General features: G+C 54.2%; 1 protein-coding gene across 20 annotated transcripts in view; it reads right to left on the bottom strand.

The window, feature by feature from the left end:
- The window catches only part of LRRFIP2 (LRR binding FLII interacting protein 2), a 94,121-nt gene extending 81,509 nt beyond the window's left edge, over window positions 1-12,612 (bottom strand). For 19 of the 20 annotated variants that reach the window (XM_074199073.1, XM_074199082.1, XM_074199087.1 and 16 more), the window contains exon 1: window positions 12,538-12,612. The gene's annotated coding sequence lies outside the window, so the exon portion shown is untranslated. Of the gene's footprint in view, window positions 1-3,189; window positions 9,388-12,537 lie in introns of those variants that run through there. The other variant, XM_074199075.1, reaches the window with a different exon arrangement.
- Between the last annotated feature and the right edge of the window lie 1,560 nt (window positions 12,613-14,172).

The raw sequence follows: 14,172 nt of genomic DNA, 5'->3' as shown, positions 1-14,172 counted from the left end.
CATTACTCCTTTTCACTAATATTGTGCTCCAGCCCCACTGGCCTTCACACTGTTCCTCAGGCACAATGCCTGCCAAAAACATGGTGGGAAATCCATTTGGAGGCTACAACCAAAAAGAATAATAGCAACACCACTAAGGACAAGCCACGAAGAGAACTCAACTCCCTCAAGATGGGAGGAATCCATGGCCTCATACCCATCCCACGTTTAGAAGATAAAGCTATGACATCAGAAAACCTTCTTCAGGATTAACAAAATGAGAACAATGTACAAGAAGCTTGCTGCCTTTACCCACCAGACCCTGAGCTCTCTTTTGCCTTCCTCTGTGCCCCAACATTTGGCCCAGGTACACTGCTAAACACAGAGGGTCCAAAGAAAGGGCCAAGTCAAACTCTTGTTTTGATTGAAGGGTGAACTGAAGGTGAAGAACTTACATAATCAATCAAAGATCATGGAGCAACTTTGTTTGTGAAATTGAAGTTAAATGTATTTCATAACAAAAATACAATAAAAACAAAGAGACCAAGCAATAAAGTGATAATATAACCAAGACAAAAGCAAAGATCCAAGCTAGGCATCTTGCCCCTGGCCCTGCTACAGCCCCACACCTTGGTCTCTATCTGACCAGCAGGGCCCATGGCCCCCCTCCCAGTGGCCTTCAAGTTTTCTAGGCTGCAGACCAGTCCTCAACCAGAAAATAGCATTTTACCTTCTGTCCTGGAGCCACATACACACTTGTCCTTTCTCCTTTCCACCTCTTGCTCTGGGAACAGTTATTTTTTTTTTAAATACTACCCTTGCTCCTGAAAAGGCAGAACCATCTCTCCCAGGACTCTTCTCACAATCCCTGTGACACAATGACTAGACCAACATTCCCTTCTCTGTTCTCTACTTCTCGGCTCACCCAAATAGAATTTTTTTTTTCTTTTTGAGGGTTCCAGACTGTTGTGTTCTTGCATTTGAATTCCTTATGTTTCACTTATTCAAAAAGCCAGAGTGAAAGAAAACTTCCAAAAGGCAACAAGCAATGACATCAGAGATGATGATTCCCAGCTATCAATCCTTGCCCCCTTCACTCTTTTCCCTTCCCATGGCCAATCAGTTGCCGTAGAAGGTTTTTGTTATCTCTGACAGACCTCCCCTAGGACTCTGATGGGGTTGTTCTCTGGGCAGGTCCTTCATGCCAGGACCACCACATGCCTTCCAGTCTCACTCCAGTCTATCATGCCAGCTGACCATGTATACCCCTACTCTAATCAGCACATTCCAATGCTCTCTACTAGTTCCAGCATGAAATATAGAATCCTCTGTCTTTTGCTTCCTTTCCCTCCATTGATCTTGGTCTTTTCACTGCTCCTCAACCATAACCCTCTGGATATTCTCCTCCTCCTCCTCTGCCTCCTGGCTTCCTTCAAGGCTCAGCAAGAAGCATACCCTGATCCCCTTCCCAATGGTGCCTCCCTCTCCAGTTCATCCTGGATCAATCTTGTCTCCTTCATGACCCTGGGATCTCCTTGAGGGCAGGGACTGTCTTTTGACCTCAGCAGAGTGCCTGGCTCCTTGTGGCCATTTTTTCTAGCTTGAGGTGTTGTTTTTGTTCCTTTCTGGGCCTAGGAAGAGGTTTTCCCCACTAGGCTTCTCTGGCTGATATGGAATGCCTGTCTCTGCCACTTGGGCCGTCAACAGCGAAGTCCAACTTTGGCAGAGGAGGAGGTATGGTAGTATCTGGGGCAGGAACAGGGAAGTTAGGAAGGGGAGATAGACTGAGTTCAGTTTTGTGGAAAGATACTGAGTTCACTTCTGCACATGCTGTGTTTCAGAAGTCCACTGGACATTCAATTTAGAGAAGCTCAATAGGCTTCTGGAGCTGTGAGACTGAAGAATGAGAGAGCGGGGAGAGCTGAGAATTAGCTTCCTAGAGGTGAAAATTGAGTCCGCAGAAGCTGAAGAGAGCACCAAGTGAAGTAGGAGAGAGGGGGAAGAGAAGACACTCACTTAGGGATGATCCGGATGAAGATCAGTAAAGAAGTCTCAAGAAGGGACAAAAAGAGCAGTAACTGGAAGAGAGATCTGTCGCCAAAATCCAGTGTCAGAAAAAGAGGGGCAGAGGGTGTAGGAAAGTGAAAAAGGTCAATGGATTTGGCAATTAAGGGATCCTTGGTAATTCTGGAGGAAGTAGTTTCAACCAAGAGAAAACTGAAATAATTACCTAGCTGTGTGACCTTGGTTAAGTCACTTAATCCCATTACCTTAAATTTTTTAAAAAATTTAAAATAAAAAAAAACAGTGATCTGGTTTAATTAATAAAATGATTGAACACAAGGATACAACTGAAATGAATAAAAGTCAGAGCTCATTATCTTGAATAATTGATTAGCCCTAATCAAAGAAAGGAGAGAAATCCCAAATGATTAAGATGAGAAAAGAGAACTCAGGGGAAGGCAGAGGGCAGGGATACACAGGCGAAATTGGAGAGTCCATGTGCCCTCACATTAAGTGTGTCCAAAAGAGCTAAAGACAAGGGAGTCTGGGGGGAAAGAGGGATGAATCAGGAAAGGCTGGAAGGTTGGAAGCAGAAGGCTGGAAGAAAAGTCAGAATGCTAAAGACGGAGGTGAGGAGGGCACAAGGCATACAGCAAGAAAGCCAGCGTGCTTATTCCATGAAGTCTGTGCCTAGAGGGAGAAGAGCCCAGAGACAAGAGACCCAGCAGCTGATGGAAGGGAGGGAGGAGGACGCAGCTGACCACTGATCCCCACAGGGACAGAACGGGACTAGCTGCAGGAGGTGATGAGCAAGATGACTTAAGAGACGCCAGCAAAGACTTCCTCTAGAATTGATGCAAAGGGAATGAAGCAAGCAGAGCCAAGAGGACAATCTATACAAGGGGGGAAAAAACCAACCAACTCAAAAGAATCCAAACCATGCAGCTCCGCATTATGCAGAACAAGCATGGTCCCAAGAAAAAGGTGTGGGGAGACCCTCTGTCATGCCCTCTGCAGAGGTCAGGGCCCACAGATCTTGAACAAGGGATAAAACATTTAACTGGATTAATGTGTCACTAGGTTTTACTGATTTTCTTTCTCTTTGTTTTGGAAAAATACTGTCCTAAGGAATGGGAGAGGAGAGGGGAGGGGAGGGGAGGAGAGGGCCACAAATAAATCTAAGAGTCATAAAACTGTTTCACAAACTTTTGAAGAGGATGAAGATGGGAATCTGCATGTGCCGCTGCCTAGCCCAGTCCTGGCACCAGGCCTCAAGCTATCTCTTGGTTAGAGAATCTCAAACGCACACATCATAATAGACATTTGTTCTGTCTTAGGGCCACCCATAAGCTCAGGTCAGAAGAGTCCCAAAGGGCAGAGAACAAGAGTTAGTTATCATGTCTTTCACCCGTCCACACCCCCCACAACCTAGTCAGGAAGACCACTGAGCCGAGGGCCGGGCAGAGAGCCTGACTTTGTAATTCCAAGTGTCCTCTTGGACAAGTCACTTCCCTTGGAGGGCCTCATCTTGGTCAGTGGTCAAATAGGGATCCAAACCGCTAGAAGGGCTCCAGAGCAGAGCCGAGGTCATCTCCCAGCTCTGGGGTGGGAAGGGGAGTGAGTGGCCAGGGTCTGGAGCAAGGGGCAAATTGCCATCCAGCTTCAAAGACCCAGAGCCACAGGGCTGACTCCACTCCAACCTCCAGGCCCTGGGTCGGATGCTCTCAAGCTTCCTTAATTTCACAGAGCTCTCTAGACCAGAATAACTCCTGGGGTCCTCCTCCTCCTCCTTTCCCAACTACATCTGATCATGGAAGGCATTCTTTCCCAGGCAACTCCACTCAGCACCTACTCAGAAAGGCCTCACCTAGTAAATGTTTAATCTGGACAGGCTTCATCCCCCTTCCTTTATCTTTCTTTTTCTCGCAGTTGGAGCGCAGAGTGGGAAGGGGCCTCAGTGGCAGGAGTCTCTTCCCACTCTGGTCCAGCCTCTGCTAGCTGCCAGCGATCTTCCTCGGTGGCCAGTCGGATCCTACAGGCCCTCTACCCCCACTTCAATAAACCCCAGTGGCACAGACAGAACCTGTTTGGCTTTTCCACCTTCCTAGGTTGTCCACTTGCAACTTCCTTCCTCCACCTCCCCAGCTCTTTGGCTAGGATTCAGTGACCCTGGCAGCAACCCCTGCCACCCCCCCAATAGATCTTCATACCTACTGCACCTTAGACCTGGGATCCTCTCCCTTCCCAACTCCCACTCTGACTCCCTGGTTTCCTTTGAGTCTCAGCTAAAATCTGCTTTATCTTCTCCCTAGGATTATCTCCCCCTGCATCCTGTCTGGGGGGGGGGGTGTACATGGGGGGGTCTGCATGTTAGACTCCCCCCACCCCACCAGCTGAGAGCTCCCTAGAAACTGGCTTTTGCCTCTGTCCTGGATGACCAGCACCAAGCCTAGCTGGCCTTGACTGACAGCTGTAGGAACCCACTGTGGTTCAGTCAGCCTAGTGGATCATATGCTGTCCTTGGGTTTTCTGAGCAAAGATGCTGGAGTGGTTGGTCATTTACTTCTCCAGTGGATTAAGGAAAACAGAGGTGAAGTGACTTGCTCAGGGTCACACAGCAAGCATCTGAGGTCTGATTTGAACTGAGGTCTTCCTGTCTCCAGGATCCACACCTGGTAGGTGCTTAATAAATGGTTATGGATTGATTGATTCTGTTTGACTTTTGTCAACCCCTAGGTCAGGGCCTGAATGAATAAAGTCTCACCCAGGGCCTGGATGAAGCATCAGGAAGTACTAGATCAGGACTCTGATGGCCAGGATTTGTGCAGCCCCCTCACACCCCCACCTGTATCCTCCAACTGAGACCATTTATTCATTCAGAAAATGTGGTTTATGGTACAGTGGATAGAGCATGGGCCCTGGAGCCAGAAGGACCTCAGTTCAAATCCAGCCTCAGACACTTAACAGTTCTTAGCTGTGTGGCCTTGGGCAAGTCACTTAACCCCATTGCCTTGCAAAAACCAAAAAAAAAATGCTGAAAAGGACATTTCTCAATAATTGGGGGCCTTTGTGATCCTAAGTATTAATTATGCATTTAAAAGCATCACTCCAAGAGGGTGGCCAAGAAAGTTTCACTGCACTCCTAAAGGGTCTGTTGGGTAAATGCATTAGCTAAGTGTTAATCCAAGCTTTGCCAACCTGTGCAAAGTCTTACCATTCAACATGACATAAGAGGTTCATTTTTGAATATCTCAAAAAGATAATTGAATTATGAGTCAAATAACTTAGCCAGCCACCTCACACAGACACACATGCAAATGCATGCCAGCCTTCCTAGACAAGCTCCCTATAGGTCGTAGGGGCATATGTAGTCCCACATGGGAACCCTGGTTTGCATGAAGGATCTAAACTGTCCAGTCACAATCTAGGGCAGAGCTAAAACCCAGAGATGCAACTTGTGGTGAGAAACTGCCCTTGCCACCTGCCCAACCAGCCAACCAGTCCACAAAACCAGTTCACTCCAGTTTCAATTTCAACTCCCTCCGTATACTCTCCAATGGGTACAAATGGCCCAGAAATACCCCTCCCAGTTTCTTTCCCACATTCCCCTGGTCTTACTCACTCCTTTTTTAGCGTGTGTGTGTGTGTGTGTGTGTGTGTGTGTGTACTTTCAGTTAACTCAAACACTGGCTAGAGAATGAGAGACTGAGACAGAAACAAGAGAGATAAAACCATTATCTCCCCATAAATACAGATATGAATATATTTACATAGATATCTATTATCACTATATAGATAGAGGGTGGTGGTTTCTCCACAACTTCACATAGACAGACAGACAGACAGACAGACACACACACACACACACACCCCTAGAGGAAACTGAGGCTCAAATCTCTTAGGAGTCTTGCCCAGGATTGCCCGTAAGTGGGGTAATTGGAATTTGAATCCAACTTCCTGTGTCCAAGTCAGTTTTGAAAACATCAGGCCCTGAGGTGGAGTGGGGTGGGCTGCAACCCTCTTTGCCCATCCTCCACCAGGGCCTTACCTAATAAAATTGCCCCAAAGTCTGCCACACCTTAACTCATTGAAAAGAGAATTCTTTTGAGCTTTCAGAACAATCTATCCCAGACTCCTGCTGCTAAATTGTAACTCCACAAGGAAGGGGGAGTCAAAGGCAGCTCAAAGGAGTCAATGTACTTCAGCGCCAATCCTAACACACCCCAAAGGTCCTCCTTCAACACTCCTGGGCGTCTCCATACCCTGCCACCTTGCCTCCCTCCATCTTCACTTCTGTCACACCAGGAGTAAAGTTCCTTCTCTCACAGTGCAGGTCAAGGACTCAAACTAGTTCTGAGTCCAGGGCCCAAGCCTGGCCAGCCTCTCTCTCCTGGCCCCGTTCTGGCTCTTTCTGAGGAGAGGGCTAGCAAGAAAAGCCAAGAAGGAGAAGCCCCTGCATTGCTTCTCACCCTCCAGATGAAGGCACAAAGGAGAGAGGCCAGAAGGAGTCATCCAAAGTCAGCCCCAGGAGGCGCTGAGGCTCCCCAGGGAGAGAAGGTGGGAGTGTCTGGGATGGAGGCTGTTTGTACATTGGCAGAGGGTTACGCTGGCCCATCCAAGGCGGGGACCCTGAACCTTGGTCCCTGGGCAGGGTGGAGCTGGCACCTCAGTCTGCTCTTGTCCTCCCTCCCTGGCAGAGAACATTAAGCCAAGGCGTACCTCGGATATGGCCTCTCGCACAATGCCAAGGGACCGACCCCAAGAGAAACAACACTTCCCACCCCTGGAAAGCAGCATGGGCTGGACCCATCAGGTCAGGTGATAACCCGGCACCTAAAGGAAGCCTGGGGATCCTGAATACGGGGCTCAGTCCATGGTCAATGGGCATGTTAAGCCCTGCCTGAAGCAATGGTTCTAGGTCAAAACCAGTTTCAATCTTGGAGGGACTCCCATTGTCCTCAGAATGAAAGTGAGCCTTTTAGCAGCTCTGAGATTCGCAATGCCCTGGACAAGGACCCAACCCTTATTATACAGAGAAGGAAACTGAGGCAGGGTCACCAAGCAGTACTGGAAGGCAGATTGGAACTTGGGTTTCCCTGACTTCAATTCCAGTCTTCTCCACACTCCCCACGGGTCCCCAGGACCCAAGGGACCAAAGCTAGGAACAAACGAGACCCAGAGAGAATCCTGGAAGAGGACTGGGAAAGTTTTCTGGCAGAAGAGGAATTTGAGGAGGGCCTAGAAATTGGGGAAGCAGGAAACAGAGACTGGAGGGAGACAGGAATCCCTTGGACATCTGTAATCCCACAAGCATTTCCTAAGAGCCTGGTCATCAGTCTTGGTCTGGAGACCCCCCATGATGTGGCACCAAGAGCTCTGAGGTCATCCCAGGACCCTGTGGGACAGAGCAAAGTGGGCTAATCCCACCCCTATCACTGATAGCTGTGTAACCCAAGGCAAGATGGAGAACCTCTCTGGGTCTCAGTTTCCTCATCTATAAAATAACGGGAGTGGATCAGAGCAGGGAGTGGCCAGGAACCCCCACTATCTGCTTTGGTCCAGTCAGCAGACTAACAATTGTATTTTACATTCTAAAATACAATAAAACTTGATTTTACAAAATGTTAACCATGTTTGAGTTCAAGGGCCATAAAGACAGGCTGGGGGCTGGCTCTGGCCAGAAGGGCCATCGTGTGCTAAGCCCAGGACAGGGCCACACGATCTTTAAGGTCACCTCCTCAGCTAAATTTATGATCTGAGGGTCTCTACAATTGCTCAGGAGTGGGCACGAGAGGAGGGGCAGAAGGAATCACAGTAAAGCACCTTCCTTGTGGATACATATGGCATTTGGATTTACTGGTGATAGGTGGCCCAGGCTGGGGGGCTCACCTGCCACAACAAAAGGAGGGAGAGGAGGCAGCAAGAGGTGCAGCGAACTGCATGCTTTCCTAAGAGGACAAATATTAGCAAGTTAGCCTACTGCCCAAGGGCAGGCACCCCAAGGTTGGGCCCTCCAGCCCAGCAGGGCCTCTGCGGGGATATCTGAAGGGGAGAGGAGGGAGGTGACCAAAGATGAGCTGCCTCATCACTCACAGGGTTGAAAGAATCCAGGTTTGACACCCTCGGGTCTCTTTGGGGGCTGAAGGACCAGGAAGGCCACTGATCCAAAGAGAGTCAGGAGCCAGAGGAAGAGGCTGTTAGGGGCGGCCACTGTGAATGGAGTGCCAGGCCTGGAGATAGCAAGACTGGAGTTCAAGTCCAGCCTCAAACACTTCCTAGCTGGGTGACTGTGGGTTGGTCACTTAACTGCTGCCTGCCTCAGTTTCCCAACCTGCACTAAGACCTCCCAGGGTTATTGTGAAGATGAAGTGAGACAACGTGGGCGAAGGGCCCAAAGCCAGAGGAGGTGGACAGCAGAGCCAGGCTGGGGTCAGTCAAACAGGACCCCACTCTCCCAGTGTTCTCTCCGTTTGCCACCTCCCTGCCAGTAGACAGGCCAACCCAGCAGAACCCCTCCATTCCACCTGTCAGGTGTGACCTTGGGAAGTTGGGGTGGGACCCTGGATCCTGGGCACTTGGTCTTCTCAGGACCCATGTGTGTCCTTCACTTGAGGCCGGGCTCAGGGCCACCTCCCCTCCTCCCAGTTTCATGGTGTTTGGTCTGACCCTTCTCCTACTATTTACTTCACTGATTAGTTGTTTTCCAATTAATTGCAACTTAATAATTCAGTGGCTGCCGAGTCCCCCTCAAGTCTATGGCTGCCCTCTGCATTCCTTTCTAAGGCCACAATCCAGAAAGCTCTCATGCTCACCCTCTGGGATGACCAAAGCCTGGGTCAGTTAGGCTGGGGGGGGGGGGGCTGGCGCATCTTTCAAAGGATGACCTTGGGCAGCTAGGCGGTACAGTGGATAGAGCACTGGCCCTGGAGTCAGGAAGACCCGAGTTCAAATTCGACCTCAGACAATTAACTAATAATTAACTAGCTGTGTGACCTTGGCCTTAACTTAACCCCTTTGCCTTGCCAAAAAAAAAAAAAACCAAAACAAAGTCAAAACAAAAGATGACCTGGGGTGGAAAACCCGAATCAAGGTTCGGATCAAAGCTATCTTCCTAATCATGCTACTTTCTGATGTGACAAGTCTCAATAGACATAATCCACATCAACAAAGACACTTTGGGAGTCTTGATAATTTTCTGGGGGTCCTGGGCCCCAAAGGTAGAAATTCCTGGGACTGTGGAGAGGACTTGGCCCTAAGACCTGGCAGCACCTGAAGTTCAGCACCTGAATTTACTCTCCTTCATTTGGGAATCTCATCTAACAGGACAGAACTCAAGACCTCGGGATCACAATAGCACCTTTGGAAGCCCAGGCCTCTGGCCTCAGTGGCTGAATCTGCCTGAGAAGCAGCTGGTGGCCCTCACAAAGTCAGCCAGCCGGGGGGGGGGGGGGGGGGGGGGGGGGGGGGGAGGGATGGGGAAGGGGGGGCCAGGACACTCAAAACTGGCCGGCCCCAAGGTCTAGCTCTGCTCCAGGAGAGCAGCTGCTCCCACTTGTTTCAAGCTCCTCCAACTGTGACCCTGGGCCCTGAGCCCCTTCACTGCCAGAGCCCATTTTCTCCCCACAAGGCAGGCCCAGGAAGACTCCAGCCCCCAGACCACAGGCTTTCTTGCCCGCCGGCAAGGCCCTGCCAGATTACAGAGTGTGCGGTAGGGCCTGTCAGCAGCTTTTCCACAAATGCCTCCAAGAGCTCAGGAGAATTCCCTGATAAAGGGCCAGGCCCGAGGCCCTGAGGTCACCAGAGGGCTGCCCTCCTCACTCCTCTGCTTTGTCAGCTCCTGGGGGGTTCCCAGGGTCCTCTCCTCAGGACTCCCCTTCTGGAGCTTGGGCCAGTCAGGCCAGGCCCAGGCCCACTCTGTAGCCCAGTGTCTGAGGCAAATGGTGTATCCGGGGGAGGCAGGGGAGGGAGGGAAGCAACCATGGAATCATTCAGGCTCCATCAGGAATACAGCAGCATTCCTTCAACCTCTCTCCCTGCATTTATTAAGCCCCTACTGGGTGCCAGACACTGAGATACAAATGCACACACGCAGGGTCTCAGAGCCCATAGCATCCACCTCTTTCACCTTACAGACCAGAAGGTTCAGTGCATAGCCACCCCCAGCAGGATTCAAACTCGGATCCCTATGGGGCTATCCCACCTCTTTTGACTCTTTGGTAGGGGAATGAGGGAGCTACAGTAAAAGATGTGAAATCAAAAGTCAACACGGGGTCCTGTAATTAAAAAGAAACTACTTTTTAAGAAGCGAGCTGCTACTTTAGAAAAACGAGCCAGAGAAGTGCCAGAGGCCAGAGGGCCAAGTGCCAGCTCTGGGAGGGGGAAGCCTGAGCCTGGGCTGCCCTGGGCCCAACGGTTCACCATGTTAAGTGGGGATGGGAAGAAGCTGATGAGAGGGGCTCCCGGGCTCTCGATTCTGTGACAAGAAACCTGGGTTCTGGAAGACATGAGTGATGAAATCAGATCCAAGCATCCATCTCATTTTATTGAAGAGAAAAGCAAAGAATGAAAAACCATTCCTACTAGTCGCCTGGCTCTGGGTCCCACAAAGGAGCCCACACTTGGGCCCAGCCAGGCTTCAACAACTTCCAAAACCCCATCTTTCCAAAGTCCCTTGTTTATCTAGTGCTTCCCTCATCATCTGGCCAAGAAAGCTCCAACGCTAAGCCAGGCTCCTCCACCGAGGCAGATTCCCACAAGCAATGGGAGGCTGAGGCCAAATGGAGCATCTTTTTTGTGGAGTGGCTCATTCTTTTAGGCCAGGGAACTGTGTAACAGGGGTGTTCCACACAGGGACAGCCCTACAACAATCAGGAAGGATTGGCAAGGGCTTCCTAGAAAAGAGGGCCCAGAGGCTGCCAGTGGGTCAGGGCAAAGGGCAAAGGGCAGAGGTGGGAGCTGAAGGAATGGTTTGGCTGGGCCTTAGGGCCATGTTTTCAAGTGCACAAAATAAAGTACAGAGGACTAAAAAGGAAGCCAAGGCTAATGGAAGGGAGGGAAGAAAATTTTCAAGAAGCATGTTCCCCAGGCCCCCCCCCCCCCCCCACATCCAGAGGAGACAGCCAGGGTGCTGACGAAGCAGCAACATGACCTGGGCTGCTGGGATGGACATCGATCCTGCGGCCGGCCCAGGGCAGGATTTATGAGAGTCAAAATAAGGCTGGGGAGCAGGAGAGAAAACGCTAGCATTTCTTCTTCCCCGGACAGTCCTAGCTCAATCCAATCTGCCTACTGAAGCTTCTCCAAGAGGCCCAAAACCCAAATCAAGTCTACAGTGGGCAGTCCCAGAAGAGCTGCTTTAGCCTGCCCAAGGATGAAAGTCTTACTGAGGGTTGTGGGGTGGCCCAGCAGAGAGAAGGCTGGACCTGGAATAGAAGACCCAAGTTCAAATCCAGCCTCAGACACTTCCTACCCAGGGGACCCTGCTCGCCTCAGTTTCCTCATCTGTCAAATGAGCCAGAAAGGGAAAGAACAAACCAATCCAGTACCTCTCCGGAAAACCCCAATTGGGGTTATGGAGAGTCAGACACAACTGAACATTAACAAGTCCCCCCACTTCCTCCTGGTGTTCCCTGAATCTGGATCCCCTGGGCTTCTCTGAAAGGAGAGGCAGCAGGGTGCAACGGCTAGAGCAGGCCTCAAAGCCATGAGACCCGCGTTCCAGGGCTCTGGCACTCCCTGCCAAGTGGGTGCCGGTGGCCAGTGGGGAGAGGGGATCCCAGGTGCAGAGGCCCCTGGCCCACTAACGGGTTATCAGCCTGGGGATGGGAAACTCCACAGCTGTGAAAGGGTGGATCTGTGAGTTACCAATCACTATCTTTTTTTAAAAGTTGACGGTGGGGGGCGGCTAGGTGGCCCAGCGGATAAAACACCGGCCCTGGAGTCAGGAGGACCTGAGTTCAAATCCGGCCTCAGACACTTAATGATCGCCTAGCTGTGTGACCTTGGATAAGTCACTTAACCCCGTTGCCTTAAATAAAAAAGTTGACTGTGGCTGTTGAGTCAAAGCCCCAGCCCGGGGAGTTGCCTCGGGGAAGAAGCCCTGGGAGAACCCTGGCCCTGGGCGCCCCCTCAGCTCCCGGAGCCCAGCCCAGCCTGGGCAGCACAGTCCGGCCGCGCAAAGGCTACAACATTCCAGACCCGGAGCCCCTGGGCCACCGCAGGCCCGGGACGTCACGGGGCCGGGGCCGGGGCCGGGGCCGGGCCGAGGGCACGGCGGCTCGTCCTCCGGCATCGGGGGCCTAAGTCTGGGGGTGCGGGCCCCCCGGGGGTGCCGGGGAGACGCTGCCCTCAAGGGCCCGGGGACCCCGGGTGGAGGTCCACAGAGAAGGGGGGTCCCTAGAAATGTGCCCGTGGGGGCCCTGGGGGCGGGGCGCCAGGAGGGGGCGGGCCGGGCCGGGCCGGGGGGCTGCAAGTGGAGCCCCGGTTTGGGGGCGCGGGCCCGCCGGCACCTGCGGCCCGGGGCCCGGAGCTGGGGGTCGGGGCTGGGGCCCTCACCTGAGGCGGCCCCCCGCGGGGAGCAGCGGCTGCGCCCGGCCCGGCCCGGCCCGGCCCGGCCCGGCCCAGCCCGGCCGGCCCCGGCCCCGGCCCCGGCCCCGGCCCCGGCCCCGGCCCGGGCCCCAGGCGGCCGAGCGGGCGGCCCCGGCGGGGCGGGCGGCGCGGCGGGGCCGAGGGCGCAGGCGCAGACGCCGGGCCGGGGGTCGGGGCAGGGGCCGGGTGCGGGGCTCCGGGCGGGCGAGGCGGCCTCCTCTTCGACCTCCGGCCCGACTCCTGCTCTTCCTCCTCCTCCTCCTCCTCCTCCTCCTCTCGGGGCGGCGGCGGCGGCGGCGGGGGCAGCGGGAAGCCGGGAGCGGGGGCGGGGCCGGCGGGGGGCGGGGCCGGCCGGGGCAGGGGGCGGGGCCGGGCCGCGCGCTCTCGCCCAGGGGTCAGCGGGGCACTTACCCGGATGCACTGGCGGCCCCGCCCCCCGCCCGGCCCGGAGGGGAGGGGGCGGGGCCCGGGCCGGGGCGGGGCGGGGCTCCGGAAGGGGCCCCAGGGGCGGGGGGAGGGGAGCCCCGCCCTTCCCGCGGCCCGGCGCCGCCGCGCCCTCCCCTCCCCCTCCCGCCCGGGCCCGGGCCCCCCCCTCGGACTGGCAGCCCCCTGCGGGCAGGCCTGTGCCCCCCCCCGCGCCCAGGGGTCCTGGCCCCCCCCAGCTGGGGGCCGCGGGGGTCTCTGTAAGGGCGGCCCCGCCCCCGCCCCACGTGACTCAGTGCCCCCCGGGGGCGCCAGGGACCTTGGAGGCCCCCCTAGGCCCGAGGTCCTCGGGGCGCCCAGGCCGGGTGGGGGGCGATGGGGGGTCCCCCGGCACGCTTGCGGCCCCAGACCCGAGGCTTGGAGTCTGTATTAAAAGCAGGGTGCTTGGTTTGGGGGCGCACGGCCACACAGCTAGCCAATTGTGATTAGGGTCTGAGGCTGGATTTGAACTCGGGGCCTCCCGACTGCAGGCCCGTGGCCTGTCCGCTGCCCCGAACCAGGATACCTTGAACCCAGCCTTGCCCTGTGGCACCTATACCCCACCCCTTAGCACCAGCGCTGGAATCCCCTCCTCCGGGCGCTCTCTTTGGCCCGGCTGGTAAAGGTCAGCCTCCTCGGGCGGGCGGGTTGGCACCTCACTCTTTTTGCCATTTTAGTTCACATTACCCCTCCAAAGCCTGGCATTCCTACCAAAATGAAGCAGTTTGCCCTCGTCTCCAAGCACAGCCCTCTGCCGTGCCCGCATGCAACCATGCCCCCCCATCGCCACAATGCCCCCTTGCCTCTAATGCCCTCCCTCTGGCCCCTTCTCACATACGCTAAAACCCAGCTCTAGGTGCGTGGACCCTTCCCAGCCAGCGCCTGTCAGCCACAACCTCAGACTGCCCTGCGTCTCCTCTTTATCCGTGCCCCGACCCCGTGGCACCTGTAATGCCCAGGACATGAAGGCCTGGTGAGGATGGAAATTCTACAAGGAGAACCCAAGAGCCTCGCTAAGTCGCAGTGGAGCGACCTGGCTTGCTGGCATCGCACACAGTGCCCCGTGGTGCTACAGCCCCTCCAGAAGCAACTAGCCATGTGTGTTCTAGCGGCAGATGGGCACCTCCTCCCACCCCTAGG

This window comes from Macrotis lagotis, chromosome 8 (genome assembly GCF_037893015.1).
Source record: "Macrotis lagotis isolate mMagLag1 chromosome 8, bilby.v1.9.chrom.fasta, whole genome shotgun sequence".
Lineage (NCBI taxonomy): Eukaryota > Metazoa > Chordata > Mammalia > Peramelemorphia > Peramelidae > Macrotis > Macrotis lagotis.
The sequence above is the reverse complement of the archived record's forward strand: the minus strand, read 5'-3'. Positions and strand labels throughout refer to the sequence as shown.